The 20991-nt window shown below is 47.1% G+C and overlaps 1 pseudogene; it reads right to left on the minus strand.

Moving 5' to 3' along the window:
* Positions 1-11207: 11207 nt before the first annotated feature.
* The window catches only part of LOC122939296, a 359170-nt pseudogene continuing 349386 nt past the window's right edge, over positions 11208-20991 (minus strand).

The following is a 20991-nucleotide window of genomic DNA, read 5'->3' on the forward strand; positions in this document are numbered from 1 at the left end:
TTGAGAGGGGCCTACAATCTGATCAGAATCAAGGAGGGGGATGAGTGGAAAACGGCCTTCAATACGCACGAGGGTCATTTTGAGAACCTGGTTATGCCTTTTGGGTTGACGAACGCGCCAGCAGTATTTCAGCGATTCGTCAATTACATTTTTCATCATTTGGTGGGGAGGTTCGTAGTAGTTTACCTGGATGACATTTTAATTTATTCTCCTGATCTGAAGACCCATCAGGATCATGTGAGACAGGTCTTGACGATCCTTCGGGAGAATAAATTATATGCCAAATTGGAGAAATGTTTGTTTGCGGTGCAAGAGCTTCCGTTCTTGGGATACATGCTTTCTGATTCTGGTTTTCGTATGGACCCCGAAAAGATCCGGGCGGTTCTGGAGTGGGACCGACCAGAGAATCAGAAAGCTTTGATGCGGTTCTTGGGGTTTACGAATTATTATAGAAAATTTATTTCGAATTATTCTACCATAGTAAAACCTCTCACTGATATGACCAAGAAGGGCGCCGATGTCTCTGTCTGGTCGCATACGGTTTCTATCCTCAGTTTGGTAGCTTTTCTGGGACTAGTTAGTTCCTCTGGGATGCCAGAGGAGGAGAGATTCTAATCTGCCTTATCCTCCATCTGGCGGAGGATTCAAGAGAATTTGGAGAAGATGGGTGAGAGGTATAAACGAATGGCTAACAGGAGACGTGTGACTGGTCCGGACCTGTGTGTGGGTGATCTGGTGTGGTTGTCCACTAAGAATATCAGATTGAGAGTGCCATCTTGGAAACTGGGTCCAAGATTTATTGGTCCATATAAAATTTCTGAGGTGATCAATCCTGTAGCGTTTCGGTTGGATCTTCCGCAGACTTGGAGGATCCATGATGTGTTCCACAGGTCTTTACTAAAAAAATATGTGAGACCGGTGGAACCATCGCCATTGCCTCCTCCTCCTGTTCTAGTCAAGAGGAACTTGGAGTTTGAGATCTCCAGGATTCTCGACTCTTTCAATACCTTCGGGGTTCCCTTCAATACCTGGTGCACTGGAGAGGATACGGCCCTGAGGAGAGGATGTGGGTTCCGGCGTTGGATGTCATCGCCAGCCGACTGGTGAGGGCTTTTCATAGGTCCCATCCGGATAGGGTTGGTCCGGGGTGTCCGGAGGTCACCCGTAGAAGGGGGGGGGGGGGATACTGTCATGCCCCACTCTGACGATGTGCGGAGGTCGGCCAGGATAGCAGCACGAGTTTAGTGTTTGTTTTGGAGCCGTGCTGGATCCGCCTCTCATCAGGTGCACTGGGTGGGGTCATTAGTTTAAATAGCACACCATCCCAGTGCCCTGAGCGGATTATAGGAATCATTGTGGTCTTGGAAGCTAGGAAGGAAGGTTGCCTGTTCCAGCTCAGAAAGATAAGTGTGATTTCAAGTTTGGTTGTTTTGTGTCATCTCTCCCATCCAGGTTCTGTGCGAGCAGGCTGCTCCTATTTCCCCTCTTCACCATCTCAGGGAATTTAGGGTGTTTTCAGCCCAGGCACGGGGACACATCTTACCTACCATAAAGGTCTGCATGTGGGCTGAGCAGTGCAGGGAAAGACGTCAGGGATTAGCTAGAAGGTGACCCTTCCCCTGTCTCTCGCCCAGAGCCTGGTTGGTGGGTTATCTGTGAGTCTGAGTGCACGCCCGCCGTGACATAGACACATCAGCATGGCACATCATTACCACCAGGGTATTAGTGTATAATACACTCACCGATATTAGTCTATTGGACAGGAAATAGTGTCTACTAAGTGGGGGTGCCTGTAAGTCAGCGACCCATCATCACCACCAGGGCATCAGTGCTGGATCGGAAGAGGCAAGTTCTGCTTTTTTTTAAAATCTGAACAACCTCATTTAATTTGATGCTGTGATTGCAATGGAGTACAGATGCCAACAAGGGGTGTCTTATTTTTAAATACTTTTAGGACTATGTTGGCCTCAGATGTAAATGCAATTATTCTGTTTGGCAGCTGTTCCCTCATACGTGTTCAACTTATCGCACAACATGCCAATCTTTCTTTCCACTGACATCTGCCACCGGGGGGGAGTCACAATGTGTAATTGTTCGGCAGTCTAACCTAAATCAGTGGATTTCACCAAGATTCATCTAATGCAGGGATGCTCAACCTGCGGCCCTCCAGCGGTTGTAAAACTACAACTCCCACCATGCCCTTCTGTACACTGATAGCTGTAGGCAATGGAATGATGGGAGTTGTAGTTTTGAAACAGCTGGAGGGCCGCAGGTTGAGCATGCCTGATGTAATGCCCATAGACACCTTTACACACATCTATGTCTACATAGCAGTGTTGATGTGGTCAGGTTTTTCTACAACTCCAACCAGTAATCCCATTGATTGGCAGAGAAAGCAGCATAGAATAGGTCCACAGGATTAGGCCTAAATTGGCTACTTTCACACTGGCGTTTTGGCTTTCCAATTGTGAGATTCATTCAGGGCTCTCACAAGCGGTCCAAAACGGATCAGTTTTGCCCTAATGCATTCTGAATAGAAAAGGATCCGCTCAAAATGCATCAGTTTGCCTCCGATCCATCGCCATTACGCTTTGGAGGCGGACACCAAAACACTGTCTGCAGCGTTTTGGTGTCCGTCTGACGAAACTGAGCCAAACGGATCCGTTCTGACACATAATGTAAGTCAATGGGGACGGATCCGTTTTCTATGACACAATCTGGCACAATAGAAAATGGATCCCTCCTCCATTGACTTTCAATGGTGTTCAAGACGGATCCGTCTTGGCTATGTTAAAGATAATACAAACGGATCCATTCTGAGCGGATGCAGACGGTTGTATTATCTGAACGGATCCGTCTGTGCAGATCCATGATGGATCCGCACCAAACGCGAGTGTGAAAGTATAAATTCCAATAGTAGCAAAGGATAATGAGGCGGCACTCACCCAGCAGTAATTCATAAAATGATCCTTTATTGGTCCGCGATGCGAGTAACAATAACGAGCAGAATTAACAGGGGTGAATCTTTATTGCATAGCGACGACGGCCGTTTCGTGCAAAAATGCACTTCCTCAGGCCGCCAGCTTTATTCACTCGTCTGTGATGAAATCCGAGAATCAGTGATTAATTCGTGAAGATTTCTGTGAAGAATTTGTGTTTGGTCCGAGTGTCATCCGTGTTCAAAGGACACTGCGCAGCTGAAAATAAATTTTAAAAGCATCTCCTATAAATGGCGTCTATGTTGGGTCTGTATTTTCCACGATCCAATAGATTACAATGGGTGTGATGGATCCATGAGGCCTAATGCACACGGATGTATTTTGTTCACGTCTTCGCTCTGTTTTTTTTTGCGGATTGGATGAGGAAGCATTCATTTCGATGGGTCCACAAAAAATGCAGACAGCACACTGTGTGCTGTCCGCATCCATATGTCTGTTCTGTAGCCCCGCAAAGATATAAATCATGTCCTATTCTTGTCCGTTTTGCGGACATAGATAGGTATTTATACAATGGATCCGCCAAAAAAAAAACGGATGCCTAAAGGATGTCATCCGTATTTATTGCGAATCAGTGTTTTGCGGACCACAAAACACATACGGTCGTGTGAATGTAGCCTTAAGGCTACTTTCACACTAGCGTTGTTTGAATCCGGCGTTCAATTCCGACACCGGAACTGCCCGCCGGATCCGGAAAAACGTGTGAAAACTGATTACATTTGAATCCTGATCAGGCTTTCGATCACAATGGAAAAATGCATTGGAAAAAAAGGATCCGCCATTTATGGACTTTAACTTTTTTTCCTATTTTTTGGGTATAACATGCAAAAGCTGGATCCGTTTTGACTGAACACACGGCGCCGGATCCGGCGTTAATGCAAGTCAATGGGAAAAAAGCCTGATCAGGCGTTCAGTCAAAGTGTTCAGGATTTTTGGCCGGAGGTAAAAATACTGCATGCTACGTTTTTCTGAAAAGCCTGATCAGTCAAAAAGACTGAACAGAAGACATCCTGATGCATCCTGAGGGACGGACTCTCCATTCAGAATGCATTAGGATAAAACTGATCAGTTCTTTTCCGGATTTGAGCCCCTAGGACGGAACTCAGCGCCGGAAAAGAAAAACGCTAGTGTGAAAGTACCCTAACACATACAAACGTAGGGCATATTTCTGTGCTAAAACCACAGACCCATGGCCCATGCTAAAGCACTGATGTGTGAATACACACATTAAGGGTCCATTTACACGACCATATGTTGTTTGCGGTCCGCAAAATGCGGATCCATTATTCCACAAAAATCTATTCCGTGTTAGGCCTCTTTCACACGGGCATCATATTTTTGGTCCGGATAAGAGGCGGGCGCGTTGCGGGAAAATGCGCAATTTTTCTGCGCGAGTGCAAAACATTGTAATGCGTTTTGCACTCGCGTGGGAAAAATCGGCATGTTTGGTACCCAAACCCGAACTTCTTCACAGAAGTTTGGGTTTGGGATCGGGGTTGTGTAGATTGTATTATTTTCCCTTATAACATGGTTATAAGGGAAAATAATAGCATTCTGAATACAGAATGCTTAGTATAATAGCGCTGGAAGGGTTAAAAAAAATTCTAATTATTTAACTCACCTTAATCCACTTGCTCGCGCAGCCCGGCTTCTCTCTTTGCTGATTGCAGGAAAAGGACCTTGCTTGCGATTTTCACGCAGCCCCATTCACTTCTATGGGGCCTGCGTTGCGTGGAAATTGCACAATATACCGCATGTCCGCAATATACGGAAGGTATGTTTCCGTGTGCATTCAGTTTTTTTGCGGATCCGCAAAAAAAATTGAAAGTATAATTTTTAATAAAGATTTAAAGGTGCGATGACAGGGCACTAAGTTTGTGGACATGGATCCGCAAAAGACGGATTGCATAGGAAACACATTCTTGAATGGGGCCACGGACCGCATTTTGCAGACAAGTATAGGACATGTTCTATTTTTTATGTGGACATACGGAAGGGGATAGCACACAGTGTTTCTTTTTTTACTGAAATACGCCCCTATATGCTTTCACCAGAAATAACTGCAACAGTGCGTATATATTTTTCTTTTTTTTACGGAAATACGCCCTTATATGTGGATTTTTCGGTCCCATAGAAGCGAATGGGTCTGCATGTGATCTGCAAAAAAGCAGAAGGCATGCAGAAACAAAAATACTGTCCTGTAAATGGGCCCTAAAATGTCTGCAGAGAACATGGGCAGCACACGTCCAGGAATCAGAATATGTGAATAAGGCCTTAGTATCTCCTTAAATGAGCAATACCTGAAGAATTTTCTAAAAGGATGTTTATTGAGCATTTAAGTGTGAAAAACATTTCCCATCATGGAAACCTTGTATGGATCAAAATAAATGAATACACTGATCTCCCCCTAAATAAACACAAGCACCACTATACATGCCAGGTAAAATGGATAATGTTATATGAGCCTATCTGGAACATTCAATCTTCTTCACATAAAGCAAATTCATTTCTCAGTAGTGCAGCCTCAGGCTGCTAGTTATATTAAGTTATCTTGAAATATGACTACCGCCACAAAGATATCAAACAATGCTTCAAATAATAAAGGGGCGTGTAAGACTATTCATTTGGCATGATTTTATTTGGTTAAAACATGCTACAAAATAAGTAAAAAAACAACTTGGGAATGGAAAACAAATTGTGCAAAAGACACGTATCACATAAAAAAAAATAGGCATAAGAAGTTAAAGACTGGCGTGCTGGGCGAGGAAAGCCCTTATCCTCTGTAGCAGCTCTTTCTTCACACTGTCAGGCACCAGGAAGAAGATGAACAGACAGGTCAGATTTTCAGATGCCATCATGGACAGCTTCCTTGGTTAAAGGGGGTTGTTCTCTTTGGATAAAATACCTTTTTTGCTGGAGAGACCCACTGCCGGGGTTCCTGTGTGGTCCTATTTTACTTTTGGATTCAATATCTTGAAGATATTTTAACCTGGATTATTCCTGCAGTGCCACCACATGAGAAACTAACTGATTAATGGAGGCATTTTTTTTTATTATTACTTTCTACACATTTTGAGATAATTTTTTTTTTTTTCAATTGGGCCTTTATTAAAAATTTGGAACCACTGTCTTTGTGCAGCCTTGAGTTTATTTAGTAGCAGGATCTGAATTTTCGGGTAGGGGACGACCATAACGAGATGCTTTCAGGTTATGTTCTGGAGGGTCTTCCCACTCCGGTGGTGCTGGGTCTTCCCTGGTTGGTAGCGCACAATCCAGTAGTGGATTGGCAGGCCAGGGAGATATTGGAGTGGAGTGAGCAGTGCAGAGAAAATTGCTTAAATAGCAATTGCTTAGTCGCCTCCATAACTACCCTACCTACATTTATTTCTGATTTTTCTAAATGGTCTGACGCCGCTAAAGTTGCTTTTTCCTCTCTAAAAGAGAGGTTTACCTCAGCACCTGTACTAGTCCAACCTGATGTCTCTCAGACTTTTATTGTTGAAGTCGATGCGTCAGAGGTGGGAGTGGGGGCGGTGCTGTCTCAGGGTCCGTCTCCTGGCAAATGGTGTCCTTGTGCTTTCTTTTCGAAAAAACTATCTGCAGCAGAAAAGAACTACGATATTGGCAATAGGGAACTATTAGCTATTAAACTTGCGTTTGAGGAGTGGCGTCACTTCTTAGAGGGGGCAGTCCACCCCGTCACTGTGATTACGGACCACAAAAATCTCCTGTACCTCGAATCAGCTAAGCGTCTCACCCCTAGACAGGCTAGGTGGTCGCTATTTTTTACCAGGTTTAACTTTGTGATTACCTATCGTCCTGGGGCAAAGAACACCAAGGCTGATGCACTATCTCGTTGTTTCCCTGGAGGGGGTAATGTGAGTGATCCGGTGCCCATTCTACAAAGAGGAGTGGTTGTCTCTGCGGTACACTCTGTTTTGGAGGGGAAGGTGTTAGAGGCCCAGGGGGATGCCCCGGTCTCTTGCCCCTCAGAGAAATTGTTTGTACCGTTGAACCTACGTTTCGAATTATTAAAGGAACATCATAATTCGGCACTTGCTGGGCACCCGGGTAGTAAAGCAACCTTGGAGCTATTGTCTCGTCGTTTTTGGTGGCCAAGGTTGCGTCAGGATGTATTGGATTTTGTGTCTTCTTGTTCTACCTGTGCGCGCGCAAAAGTTTCACATACACGTCCTGCAGGGTCTCTATCACCACTCGTCATTCCCAATAGACCGTGGACACATCTGTCAATGGATTTTATCACTGACTTACCTTTGTCTGCGGGTAAAACAGTTATTTTGGTAGTAGTGGACAGGTTTAGCAAAATGGTACACTTCATTGCGTTACCCGCACTACCTAATGCTAAGACTCTTGCTCAGGTATTCGTCAGTGAAATCGTGAAGCTTCACGGGGTCCCCTCCGATGTTGTTTCGGATCGGGGTACCCAGTTTATTTCTAAATTTTGGAAAGCTTTTTGTTCCCGTTTGGGGGGTACACTTGTCCTTTTCCTCAGCTTTCCATCCTCAGTCGAATGGACAGACTGAGCATACCAACCAAAACCTTGAGACATATCTAAGATGTTTTGTGTCTGAAAACCAAGAGTTGTGGTCATCATATTTACCGTTAGCTGAGTTTGCCATAAATAATCGTCGTCAGGAATCCACTGGCAAGTCACCATTTCTTGGTGCATATGGTTTTCATCCCCAATTCTGTACTTTCAAAGAGGGGGGGTCTTCTGGGGTTCCCGAAGAGGAACGTTTTTCGTCATCTCTTTCATCGGTATGGCAGAAGGTGCAAGCTAACTTGAAAAATATGGGAGGTAAATACAAATGCATGGCTGATAAGAGACGGTCGCCAGGTCCGGACCTAGGAGTGAATGACTATGTGTGGTTGTCTACTAGGAATATTAAATTGAAGGTTCCCTCTTGGAAACTGGGTCCTAGGTTTATTGGCCCTTACAAAATTGTAGCCATCATCAACCCCGTGGCTTTTCGCCTGGAGTTACCTCAGACTTTTAAAATTCATAATGTTTTTCATAAGTCGTTACTCAAAAAATATGTTCAACCTCTAGAACCATCACCGCTGCCACCCCCTCCTGTTGTCGTGGATGGTAATCTAGAATTTCAGATATCCAAAATTGTTAATTCTCGTCGGGTCCGCCGCTCTCTTCAATATCTGGTGCATTGGAGAGGTTACGGTCCCGAGGAAAGAATGTGGGTTCCTGCGTCTGAGGTAAATGCCGACAGGTTAGTTCTGGTTTTTCATGCCTCTCATCCTGAGAGACCTGGTCCTGAGTGTCCGGAGGCCCCTCGTAGAGAGGGGGGTACTGTCACGAGGGTATCGAGAACCACGCCTGACTCCGTTATACCCGGGGTCAGGAAGTCGCAGCGGTTGGCTGCACGCTCTATTTAAGATAGGGCTGTTTTCCTTATGGTAGCTTTCTGAGTTTGCTTTGCAAACCCTTTTGGCTCACTCAGGGATCCGTAGCTCCTTCTCCTCAGCTGTTCCTTGTCCAGCACTCCCAAACCTCCTTATATTCCCCTCTCACACTTCTCTGGTTGCCAGAGATAGAGCTTCCTGCCTGGACATCTATCCATGACCCACTGGAGCTGTGTTGCTGCGTTCTCTGACTGTTGATTCAGAACGCTACCCTCCGGATCCCTGTTGGACCTTTGTGGACTGCTGTGGTCATCCACCTGGGTGTTTGTGTTTGTCTGTATTTGTCTGTCCTCTCCCTGGTGTTTCCCTCTTAGTGCAGTGGTGCGGACTAGCGATCCCACCGGCCCGTTCACTATCTAGGGCTCATTTCAGGGAAAGCCAGGGTTTAGGCACGTGATCGCTGCACGGGTGAGGAACCCGTCTAGGGACGTCAGGGCAGTCAGGTGCCAGCCGCAAGGTGAGTTAGGGGTCACCACCTTTCCCTCTCCCTTGGTCAGGGCTTTCCCTGTTTTCCTCCCTGTGCGTGACACCGGTCATCACAATACCCCCTTCAGCCAGGAGAGAGCATATCAGTTTTGTGCCAAAGTAGTAGGAGAAGGAGAAAGAAATTGAAATAAGAACAAAAATACGCAACAAACGCCAGTGGTCCGAACCAAACTGAGGACGCCGGAAGGAACTGGTGACGGATAAATAAATCTTAAGTGCCTGTACCACGTCAAGCCGATGGAGAGCATACTCTTGAGGATAGGAAGGAGAAAGGCAAAATGAAGGGAGAACAATATCTTCTTTAAGATGAAAGGCCGAGACTACCTTCAGTTGAAAAGAAGGTATCGGGCGAAGCATCTCCTTGTCCTGGTGCAGAATAAGGCTCCTTACAAGAAAGTGCTGCTAATTCCGAAACCCGCCTAATGGATGTGATAGCCACTAGGAATGTCACCTTTCAGTAGAGAAAACGGGGCGGCACTGAGTGGAGAGGCTCAAAGGGGGGCGATTGTAGTGCCCCCAATACAAAGTTTAAGTCCAACGCGGGGACAGGATGATGGACTGTGTGAGCCACCCCCTGAAGGAAGGTCTTGACAGGGCCCTTCAAGGCCAAGGAGCGCTGGAAAAAAATCGACAGCGCAGAGACTTGACCCTTCAGAGAACTAAGGGCAAGACGGAAAGAAGGAAAGAATGGTGGGCAGTGAGAACCGCATAGGGGGAAGGTTACGCTCCTCCCAAAACCGTAGGAAAGAAAGCCAAGTCCTATAATAGATCTTGGACAATGCCGGCTTCTTGGCCCTGATCATGGTGATGATCACCTCATCGGGGAATCCTTGCTTCCTCAGAATGGCGGTCTCAACAGCCACGCCGTCAAACGAAGCAACTGTAAATTCAGGTGGAAGACAGGCCCCTGAGAGAGAAGATCGGCTCTGAGCGGAAGGGGCCACGGTACATCTCCCACCACGCTCGATGGGGCTAATCTGGTGCGATGAGGATCATCTGGATGCCCTCTGTCCGGATTCTGCGCAAGAATCGGGGTAGGAGAGGAATGGGAGGGAATGCATACAGCAGGGCGAACCCGTCCCATGGCGCTACCAATGCGTCTATGGCGTATGCCTTGTGGTCCCTTGTCCGTGAGAAGAAGACTGGAAGTTTTTGGTTGAGCCTGGATGCTATCAAGTCCACAATCGGTCGACCCCATCTGAGACAGATCACCTCGAATACCTCCGGATGCAGAGACCACTCCCCCGGGTCCACGGTCGTCCGACTGAGGTAATCCGCTGTTCAATTCTCCACTCCCAGATGAAAGAGCTGGCACATGCTTCTCTGCCCATCGCAGGATTTTGGCCGACTCCTCCATCGCGGCTTGACTGCGGGTTACACCCTGGTGATTTATGTATGCCACAGCCGTCCGACTGGATTCTGATTGGCCGGCCTCTCAGGAGGGGGGTCCAATGAAGGAGGGACAGGTGAATGGCCTGGAGTTCCAGGATGTTGATGGTCAGTTTGGATTCCGATAGAGACCATACGCCCTGAACTGTTCGGGGTGGGAAAACTCTGCACCACTTTTGGAAACTGGCATCGGTGGTGATGACGGTCAATGAGACCGGGAAGAATGACTTCCCATACCGTAGCATTGGGGACACTAGCCACCAGCTGAGGGCCGAATGCACCTTCGGGGACAAGACTATGTGACGTCCAGGTAGTCCGGAGACTTGTCCCAAGATGATAAAATTGACCGCTGAAAGGAGCGAGAGTGAAAATGCACGAACGGTATCGCCTCAAAGGAGGCTACTATTAACCCCAGGATTTGCATGCAACTGCGAATCAAGGGATGTTTGTGCCAGAGGAGAAGGCGGATCGACCACAGGAGGGCTAGACACTTGTCCAGAGGGAGGCAGAGATGTGCCGCTTCCGTGTCGAGAATTATTACAAGGAAGGTAATTAATCTGGAAGGACGAATCAAAGACTTGTGGAAGTTTACCAGCCACCCAAAGCGAGTCAGGGTATCCAGAGTGATCTGCAGACTCTGTTTTGATTGAAGGTCGGCACCTTGACCAGAATGTCGTCCAGGTAAGGAACCAATGTGATGCCCCTGGAACGAATCAAGGCAAGGAGAGGAGCGAGTACTTTTGTGAAAACTCGCGGCGCCATTGCCAAACCAAAGGGAAGGGCGACAAACTGGTAATGAAGGGAGCCTATGGCGAAGCGGAGAAACCGCTGATGCGCCGGGGCAATGGGGACGTGTAGAAATGCGTCCTGGATGTCTATTGAGTAAAGAAATTCACCTCAGTCCAGTAAAGCAATCACGGAGCGAAGGGACTTCATCCTGAAATGTTGAGTCTGCAGGAACTGGTTCAGAAACTTGAGGTCTAAGACCGGGCGAACTGATCTTTTCCCAACGGGGAAACTGGGGATATCACTCCCCGAGCGAGGAGCATTTGGATGGCCTGAGAAAAGGTGACTGCCCGGGCCGGATCTGTGGAAGGACAAGAAAGAAAGAAAGCGTTCCAGAGTGACCGAAGAAAATTCTATCTTGTGACCAGAGGTTACCACTTCTAGAAACCATGCGTCTAATATGTGGGTCCTCCAGACCTCCTGAAACAAGAAGAGACAACCCCCCACCCACGAGGATGCATAGGGAGCACTTGGGCCACGGGAGTACTCTTTCCTCCCATGGCCTCAGAAATGATTTCATACAGTCTGGTTCCAAACAACTGGGACCCAGCAAAAGGAAGGCGTATGAGGGATCACTTTCATTAAGGATCCGCAGTCCAGCCCTTGAGCCATAACTCACATCTCAAGGATACTGCGAGGGCCGATGAGCGGGCTACTAGAGTGCCCACATCAAGGGAAGCCTCGCAAAGATACTTTCCTGCCAGCGAGATTTGGCAAGCTAGGGACTTGAGCTCCTCCCTAGGGATGCCTGATTCTAAGTCCTGCTCCAGGTGGAGTGCCCACTCCGACACCGCTTTAGTTACGCAGGCTGAAGCAAATATGGGTCAAAGCGCCGAACCGCTCGCTGCAAAAAGAAACTTGGAGAAGGTTTTCATGCGGCGGTCTACTGGGTCTTGAAGGGATGAGCCGTCAGCCACCAGAATTGCAGTATGTTTGGCCAGACGGGTGACGGAAGTGTCCACCTTCGGTGGAGAGGACCATTTTGACACTGAGTCTGCTGGAAAAAGGTAGAGCAGATCTAGTCGGTGAAGCGACAATTAGGCCGGTCCCATGCTTTTGAAATGACGACCAAGAAGTCATCGTGCAGCGGAAAGGACTTCTAAATACGTTTGGATCTGAGAAATAACACCCCTTGACTACCTGTGGAGGGAGAGGCATCTTGTACTTGGAAAGTGTCCCAGACCGCTGTGACCAAACTGTCTACCATGGAAGTAATCCTGGAAGATTGTTCCGCATCCAGATCAGAGTCTGAGTACCAAATTTCCCCGAAAGACAGAAACTCAGCAAGGAGGGAGCATGTGTCTGAGCGTGACCCAGCTGGGGGAGGGGATGGCGAGGTATCAGAGGAGGAGAGATGTCCTGCTATAGGCCTTTTTTGAGCATGTCTTCCCCTAGAAGCTTGGCCGCGGTAGGTGCAGACTGCATAGGTGGAGCATTATCAACCAAATGACCCATAAGAGACAGGGTGGATTAAGATACTTTTGTCAGGTCCTCCACTGCACCGGAAAGGGCAAGGGCCCAGTCCGGAGTCACTGTTGGGCGGTCAGTCGGCTACATGGGCTGGGAGGGCAGAATCTGACTGGGCACATTGCATGTCGAACAGACAGGGTCCGGTTTGGAGCGGAGGTACTTTGTTTTTCATTCAGTACACTCATCATTGTAGTAAACGGCTTGCGGGGTGCTCCGTTTGGTTTGGACATGGCTGGTTCTAAACCCGCTGCTTAGACTCCAGTTTTGAAGGGGTTAACTGTGTTACCAGATCGCCTGGGGGCAAGGGGTTACTGTCCTACCAGTCTGCCGTGCAGAAGGTGCAGTTGCTGAGGAGCTGGCTGTCTGAGCGCGGGAAAAAGAGGCTCCGCCCCGTGTTTCGGCGGGCATCGTAAGCCCTCCCTGCAGGCGGGGCTACACACGGCCTACTTCCTGTAGAGGCCTCGATTTTATTCTGTGGCCGGACAGGGAGCGCCGATCCTGGCCTGCAAACTGTGAAGGTGGCGCTACCTGCAAGGATTAGCGCGCACATGAGGGTAGTGTCGGGTGGCCCGGAGATGCAGCACGCGCCAGCCCCGCTGCCAGTGCTGGCTGGCCGAAATGAATTAACCCTTTAGTTAGGGGCTCGTCCGGGATCTTCTGATTGCGGCGCGATGCGGCCCGCCATGTATGGTCCCCGTTAACCCCTGATGTATTGCACAGAAATACTGCTGCCAATGCCACCCAGCCGGCCCAGGGCATAGTTAACCCGGGAAGCCCGTAAGTCCCCCAACTTTGCCGCCATTATTATGGGATTAGACCCTGGTATGTGCCGAATGGGAGAAGGAAGGGGGGTAGTTACCTCCTCCGGTTTACTCACCCCATCTTCATCCTCTTGTCTTCAACCTCCCTAACTGTACCCGCAGGGTCACGTCTTCCAGCAGGGTCACCTCCTCAGCAGCTGGCACCGGAGTGGCAGGAGTCTGGAATGGCGGGGGGTCTTGTATTATGGCGGCATTAGGTGACCCTTTGGCTGGCGGGTAAGCAGGGCTGCCCTGGATCCTGCTTTTGCTTCTGTGGGGAGGTCGAGCGGTGAGGGAATCCGACACCGGCCTTGCTCCTCGGGATCACAGAGAGGCTGGGCGAATCTGTTTTCCAAATCTAAAAGGGAAAAAGGAAAAAATAAAATAAAAAATGAAGAAGCCACCCTGCCGGTCTGCCTCCTACGGACACTAAGCTAAAACTGATATGCTCTTTCCTGGCTGGAGGGGGTATAGACTGCAGGGGAGGAGTTAACAGTTCTAGCCTAGTGTCGCCTCCTAGTGGTAGCAGCAAGCTATACCCACGGTCCTGTTTCCCCCAATGATAACGAACGAGAAACCCCATTTTTCAAACCTGATGTGTGTCACATTATGTGGAAATTAGAGTTGTGCGGATACCTGGATGTTCGGGTTCGACGACCCGAACTTGACCCCGAACCCGAACCCCATTGAAGTCAATGGGGACCCAAACGTTTTAGCACTACAATGGCTGTAAAAATGTCATGGAAAGGGCTAGAGGGCTGCAAATGGCATTAAAATGTGGTTAAGAGCATGGCAAGTGCTCTGCAAACAAATGTGGATAGGGAAATTACTTTAAATAACATAAAATACTTACAAATAAAAAATTATAATCTTCATCTAGGAGGACGAGGTCCATATGGAGTAGGAGGTTGAGGAGGCAGTAGATGTGGCGGTGTAGGTGGAAGCGGCGGTGGAGGAGGTAGCCTACACTGCTTTTTGGTTTTAAATTTATTTAAAAAAATTTAAATTGGGGTACACCCCAAAACATTGGGAGATATAACCTGTGATAACCCCCTCCAGTCGTGCTAAATACACGTTCAGACAATACACTGGCTGCAGGGTAGGCCAGTACCTCCAAGAGGTAAAGGGCAAGCATAGGCCATGTGCCTAATTTGGAGACCCAGAAGTTGCAGGGGCTGACCCCTGTCAGTCAGTTCGTGTAGGCGTGTGCACACTTACTGCCCCACCATGTCGCATGTCCCTGTGATGTTCACGATCCAATTTGATATCTGCTCTATCAAGTTTCGATGTTCTTTTATGTTCCTACCATGGTGATCACGGGTGGCGGGGAATCAGGGTTCCACGCCGGAGTGGGAGCGTGAGAAAGAGAGACCACATCCAAGGGAGGATTCATTTTTTCAAATTTAAAATTATAGAGCGGCATTATGGGACAAATTATTAAAGCGTAAAAGTGGGACAACTTTTTAAAGTTTAAGCATTGAATGAAAGGATGTGGCGACGCATTAATTAATGAAGAATTTATAAAATGTTATTCCCTGTCAACTATACAGAGCAGGGGTTTCTATCCGGCAAAATTTGAAAAATGTCACCTGACAATGTAATTGACGATTTCTTTAAATTTATGTTCCTGTCACCTATGTAGAGGTGCCCCAGTGACATCCACCATCCATTTGGATATCTTCTCTATCAACTTTTGATGTTCTTTTCTGAGCCTACCATGTTGATCACGGTTATCGGTGAATCAGGGTTCCATGACGGAGAGGGAGTGTGAGAAAAAGAGACCAAATTTAAGGGAGATAAATGTATTTAAAAAATTTGGGATCAAGCGGAAATAGGGGAAAAGTTATAGAGGCGCAAATGTGGGACAAATTACAGAAGCCCAAATGTTGGCCAAAAGAGTAAAGCGGAAATGTGGGACAAAATACTGAAGCGCAAATGTGGGCCAAATGAGTAAAGCGGAAATGTGGGACAAATTATTGAAGCGCAAATGTGGTACAACTTGTCAAAGTTTAAGCATTGAATCAAAGGAGGTGGCGCGCATTAATTAAAGAAGAATTTCAGAAATTTTATTCCCTGTCACCTATGCAGAGCAGGGGTTTATTCATGTCTAAAATTGTCTAATGTCAACCCAAGAATGTAATAGAAAAATTACAGAAATGTATTAACCTGTCTACTTGGTAGAGCAAGGGTCTATGACAGAATAAAGTTGTTTATTGTCACCCAAAAATGGAAAAGAAAAATTATTGAAATTTATTAAGTTGTCAACTAGGTAGAGGAGGGGTACTTCACACCCAAAAATTGGTGAATTTCACCAGAAAATGTAACTGACAATTATTTTTTTAACCTGTCTACTAGGTATAGCAGTGGTACATCACACACAAAAATTGGTGAATTTCACCAGAAAATGTAACTGACAAAGTAGTGAAATGACATAAAATAAAATACGTACAAATAAAAAAATAGAAATTTGATTTATGAGGTGGAGTTCCATATGGAGTAGGAGTTTGAGGAAGCTGTGGACCTAGCGGTGTAGGTGGAAGCGGCGTTGGAGGAGGACAGGGTAGCCAACTGGTTTTTGGTTTTAATATTTTTTTTAATTATGGTACACACCAAAAGAGTGTGAAATATCCAAAATACAAGAATGAGCAATTGCGCTGCAGTATAACAATGGCTGGTTAAGGTCGGTATACATGTCTATTCTGCACCAGGTACGGACAAGTCCTGTGGGATCCATGCCTGGCTCATTTTAATGAACGTGAGCTTGTCCACATTGTCTGTGGACAGGCGGCTGCGCTTGTCTGTGATTCCGCCCCCTCCCGTGCTAAACAGATGTTCAGATAATACACTGGTTGCAGGGCAGGCCAGCACCTCCAAGTCGTAAAGGGCAAGCTTAGGTCATGTGCCCAATTTGGATACCCAGAAATAGAAGTGTCACCACCAGACATCTGAGAAGCTCTGACAGATGTCTTTCAGAACCTCCTCCTTGAGCTTCCCTTTGTTTTGCTTTCATTTTCTCATCTCGTTAGCCTCTCTCAGCTGTCATGTAGTTGCACTGATTGCATCCCTTTAAATCCCTTCCCAGACTGCTTCACTTTGCGGTTTATATTCCTTCCTGGAGTGTGTGCATGCTGATCCTACTTCGGAGTCTTCTACAGATAAGTTTTGTTCATTCATTTGTGTTTTTCTGTTTGCTGGATCCCAGGTGACCCTGACTCCCTCCGTATCAAGTGTAGGGAGCCGGTGGCCATGTCCCCTCACTATTATAGGGTGTTCAGGTGTTATACAGTCGAGGTACGAGGATATGCGATCATCTACCATTGGGATTTTCGCATAGGCTGAGCAGTCAGGGAGAGAGCCAGGTCTGATGCAGGGCTCTCCCTTTTGTTCCTTAGTTTTGGATCCAGTGAGTCGGATATTCATTTTGTGTCTTTTAGTTTCCTGTACACCTTCCGTGACATTATAAACCACCAAAACCATCTCAAGCATGGATCCGGTGTCACTTTTGACTGAACGCATGCAGGGTCTTTCATTGGAGGTAGCAGATCTCCGTAAGACTCTTTTTCAGTTTCAAGTGACCGGTTCAGCTTGCGTTCATGGAGTTTGTTCTGAGCCTAAGATCTCGCTCCCGGATATGTTCTCCGGGAGGTAGTGAGAATTTTGTTAGTTTTAGAGAGGCTTGCAAACTCAATTTTTGCCTACTTCCCCTCTGGTGATGAGGAAAGGAGGGTGGGGATCATCATCTCGCTGCTCAGGGATAACGCTCAGTCCTGGGCATTTTCGCTGCCGGTGGGGGCACGGCCCCTCCGTTCAGTGGATGAATTCTTTTTAGCCCTGGGTCAGATATATGATGATCCGGATCGTATTGCTCTGGCTGAGTCTAGACTACGTCTTTTATGTCAGGGTAAACAATCCGCAGAGATATACTGCTCAGAATTTTGGAGATGGTTGGAATGATGCTGCACTCCGAAGTCAATTTTGCCATGGTCTTTCAGAGGGATTGAAAGATGGATTTGCCTTTCATGAGAGACCTACCTCCTTGGACTCTGCCATGTCTCTGGCCGTTCGTATTGACAGGCGTCTTAGAGAGAGAGGAGAGATCACTCCTTCCTGTCATACTCAGTCCCAGGACAGTGCGGCGGTCTCAGTCGCTCTCAATCCCTTCTGAGCAGGAGCCCATGCAGCTCGGTTTGATTGCCTCTGACAGTGGAAGATTTAGTCCTCATAGGAAGGTTTGTTTCTGTTGTGGGGGTATAAATAATTTGGCAAATGTTTGTCCCTCTAGGAGATTCAGACAGTCTTTTGAGGGTAATAAAGAAACTAAAAGAAAAAAATCCTTTAAAAATGTTCCTTCTGTTACCATTGGCAAGGTTGATGCGGAAATTGAAGGTTTTCTGTTTGCTTGTAATTCCCGTTTTGTCCTACCTGCCAGGGTGGCGCTAGAGAGCAAGAACATTTTTTTGTGAGATTTTTGTAGATAGTGGAGCAGCTGTCAATATTATTGATAATCAATTTGCTATAACTCATGGTTTCCAGGTATGCACTTTGGGAAAGGATATACCTGTTTTTGCTATTGATTCCGCTCCACTTTCTCAGAAATCGTTAAAGGGCATAGTTCACAATATCCGTTTGATTGTGAGTGATGCTCATGTTGAGGATGTGTCATGTTTCGTCCTTAGCGGGTTGCCTACTCCTCTTGTGTTGGGTCTACCCTGGCTCACTAAACATAACCCCACCATTGATTGGCAAGCGAGGCAAATAAATGGTTGGAGTGACTTTTGCAGAGAGAATTGCCTCTCAACGTCTATTTCAGAGGTTTCTACTAAGAATGTACCATCTTTTCTCTCTGAATTTTCGGATGTGTTTTCTGAGAGTGGTGTTCAGGACTTCCCCCCGCACAGGGAGTACGATTGCCCTATTAATCTCATCCCAGGCACCAAGCTGCCTAAATCTCGTTTATACAATCTCTCCCAACCTGAAAGGGTCGCTATGCGTGCTTATATCTCTGAGAGTCTGAGAAAGGGACACATACGACCCTCGAAGTCACCTGTTGCCGCTGGTTTTTTCTTTGTTAAGAAAAAGGATGGTTCTTTAAGACCATGTCTGGATTTCAGGGAGCTGAACAGTATCACAATTCGTGACCCTTATCCGCTTCCTCTGATCCCGGACCTGTTTAACCAGATTGTTGGGGCTAAAGTTTTTTCCAAGTTGAATCTAAGAGGGGCATACAACCTGGTCAGGGTCAGAGAAGGAGACGAATGGAAGACGGCCTTCAATACCCCTGAGGGCCATTTTGAGAATTTGGTTATGGCTTTTGGTTTGATGAATGCTCCAGCCGTCTTTCAGCATTTTGTGAACAGCATTTTTTATCATTTAATGAGGAAATTTGTATTAGTGTATTTGGATGACATTTTGATTTTTTCTCCTGATTTCAAAACTCATAAGGAACACTTACGTCAGGTCTTGCTCATCCTGCGGGAGAATAAATTGTACGCTAAACTGGAAAAATGTGTGTTTGCGGTTCTAGAAATTCAATTTCTGGGGTTTCTTCTCTCCGCTTCTGGTTTTCGCATGGACCCCAAGAAGGTCCGCGCTGTGCTTGAGTGGGAGCTTCCTGAGAATCAGAAGGCGCTGATGCGTTTTTTGGGCTTTGCCAATTATTACAGAAAGTTTATTTTGAATTATTCCTCTGTTGTTAAACCACTCGCTGATATGACTAGAAAGGGGGTAGATTTTTCCTCCTGGTCGGTAGAGGCGCGTAAGGCCTTTTCTAATATCATGGAGAGTTTTGCTTCCGCTCCCATCTTGGTACAACCTGATATTTCTCTAGCCTTCATAGTTGAGGTTGATGCTTCTGAGGTGAGTGTGGGTGCGGTCTTGTCTCAGGGTCCCTCTCCTGCCAAATGGCGACCGTGTGCCTTTTTCTCAAAGAAACTCTCCTCCGCAGAGAGAAATTACGATGTGGGAGATAGGGAGTTGTTGGCCATCAAGTTGGCTTTTGAGGAATGGCGCCATTGGCTAGAGGGAGCCAGACACCCTATTACCGTGTTTACTGACCATAAGAATCTGGCCTACTTGGAGTTAGCCAAGTGTCTGAACCCGAGACAGGCCCGATGGTCTTTGTTCTTTTTCAGGTTTAATTTTGTTGTCACGTTCCGCCCTGGGGTTAAGAATGTGAAGGCGGATGCCCTGTCACGTTGTTTTCCGGGAGGTGGGAATTTTGAAGACCCGGGTCCCATTTTGGCTGAAGGTGTGGTGGTCTCTGCTCTTTATCCTGAATTAGAGGCAGAGGTTCAGGTAGCCCAGTCAGAGGCTCCTGATCTTTGTCCTCCTGGGAGGTTGTTTGTGCCTCTCGCTTTAAGACACAAGATTTTTAAGGAACACCACGATACTGTCCTTGCTGGGCACCCGGGGGCAAGAGCCACAGTGGATCTCATCGCTCGGAGATTCTGGTGGCCGGCGCTTCGTAAGTCGGTTGAGGGTTTTGTGGCAGCCTGCGAGACCTGCGCTCGTGCCAAAGTCCCTCATTCACGGCCATCAGGTCCTCTCCTACCTTTACCCATTCCTTCCCGTCCTTGGACACATCTGTCCATGGACTTCATTACGGACCTGCCTCGTTCCTCGGGGAAGACTGTGATTCTGGTGGTGGTGGACCATTTTAGCAAAATGGTGCATTTCATCCCTTTTCCTGGCTTGCCTAATGCTAAGACGCCGGCACAGGCATTTATTGATCACATTGTCAAATTGCAGGGTATTCCTTCAGACATAGTCTCTGATAGGGGCACGCAGTTTGTTTCCAGATTCTGGAAGGCTTTCTGTTCTCGCTTGGGGGTTCGGTTGTCATTCTCTTCTGCTTTCCACCTGCAGTCGAATGGCCAGACAGAGCGCGTCAATCAGAATCTGGAGACATATCTGCGCTGTTTTGTGGCGGAGAATCAGGAGGATTGGTGTTCTTTTTTGTCCCTTGCTGAGTTTGCTTTAAATAACCGTCGTCAGGAGTCCTCTGATAAGTAACCATTTTTTGGTGCATATGGGTTTCATCCGCAGTTTGGGACATTCTCTGGAGAGGGGTCTTCTGGTTTACCTGATGAGGACAGATTCTCCTCGTCATTGTCATCTATTTGGCAAAACTACTGCCAACTACTGCCAGTGCACAGTGCCACCAGTGCCACTCATATCTGGTGTCACAGTAGATTACATGTAAAAAAACAAAAGTTTTTGGACTGTAATATAATTGCAGTTAGTTGCCTGCAAGCGGGTGTGTCAGGCCTACAGCGTGTACTGTGCCAACTACTGCCAGTGCACAGTGCCACCAGTGCCACTCGTATCTGGTGTCACAGTAGATTACATTTAAAAAAAACACTTTTTTGACTGTAATATAATTGCAGTTAGTTGCCTGCAAGCCTGTGTGTCAGGCCTACAGCGTCAGCTTGTACTGTGCCAACTACTGCCAGTGCACAGTGACACCACTCATATCTGGTGTCACAGTAGATTACATTAAAAAAAACAGCAATTTTGACTGTAATATAATTGCAGTTACTTGGCTGCAAGCGTGTGTGTCAGGCCTACAGCGTCAGCGTGTACTGTGCCAACTACTGCCAGTGCACAGTGCCACCACTCATATCTGC

The sequence above is a fragment of the Bufo gargarizans genome, chromosome 5 (assembly GCF_014858855.1).
Source record: "Bufo gargarizans isolate SCDJY-AF-19 chromosome 5, ASM1485885v1, whole genome shotgun sequence".
Taxonomy (NCBI): domain Eukaryota; kingdom Metazoa; phylum Chordata; class Amphibia; order Anura; family Bufonidae; genus Bufo; species Bufo gargarizans.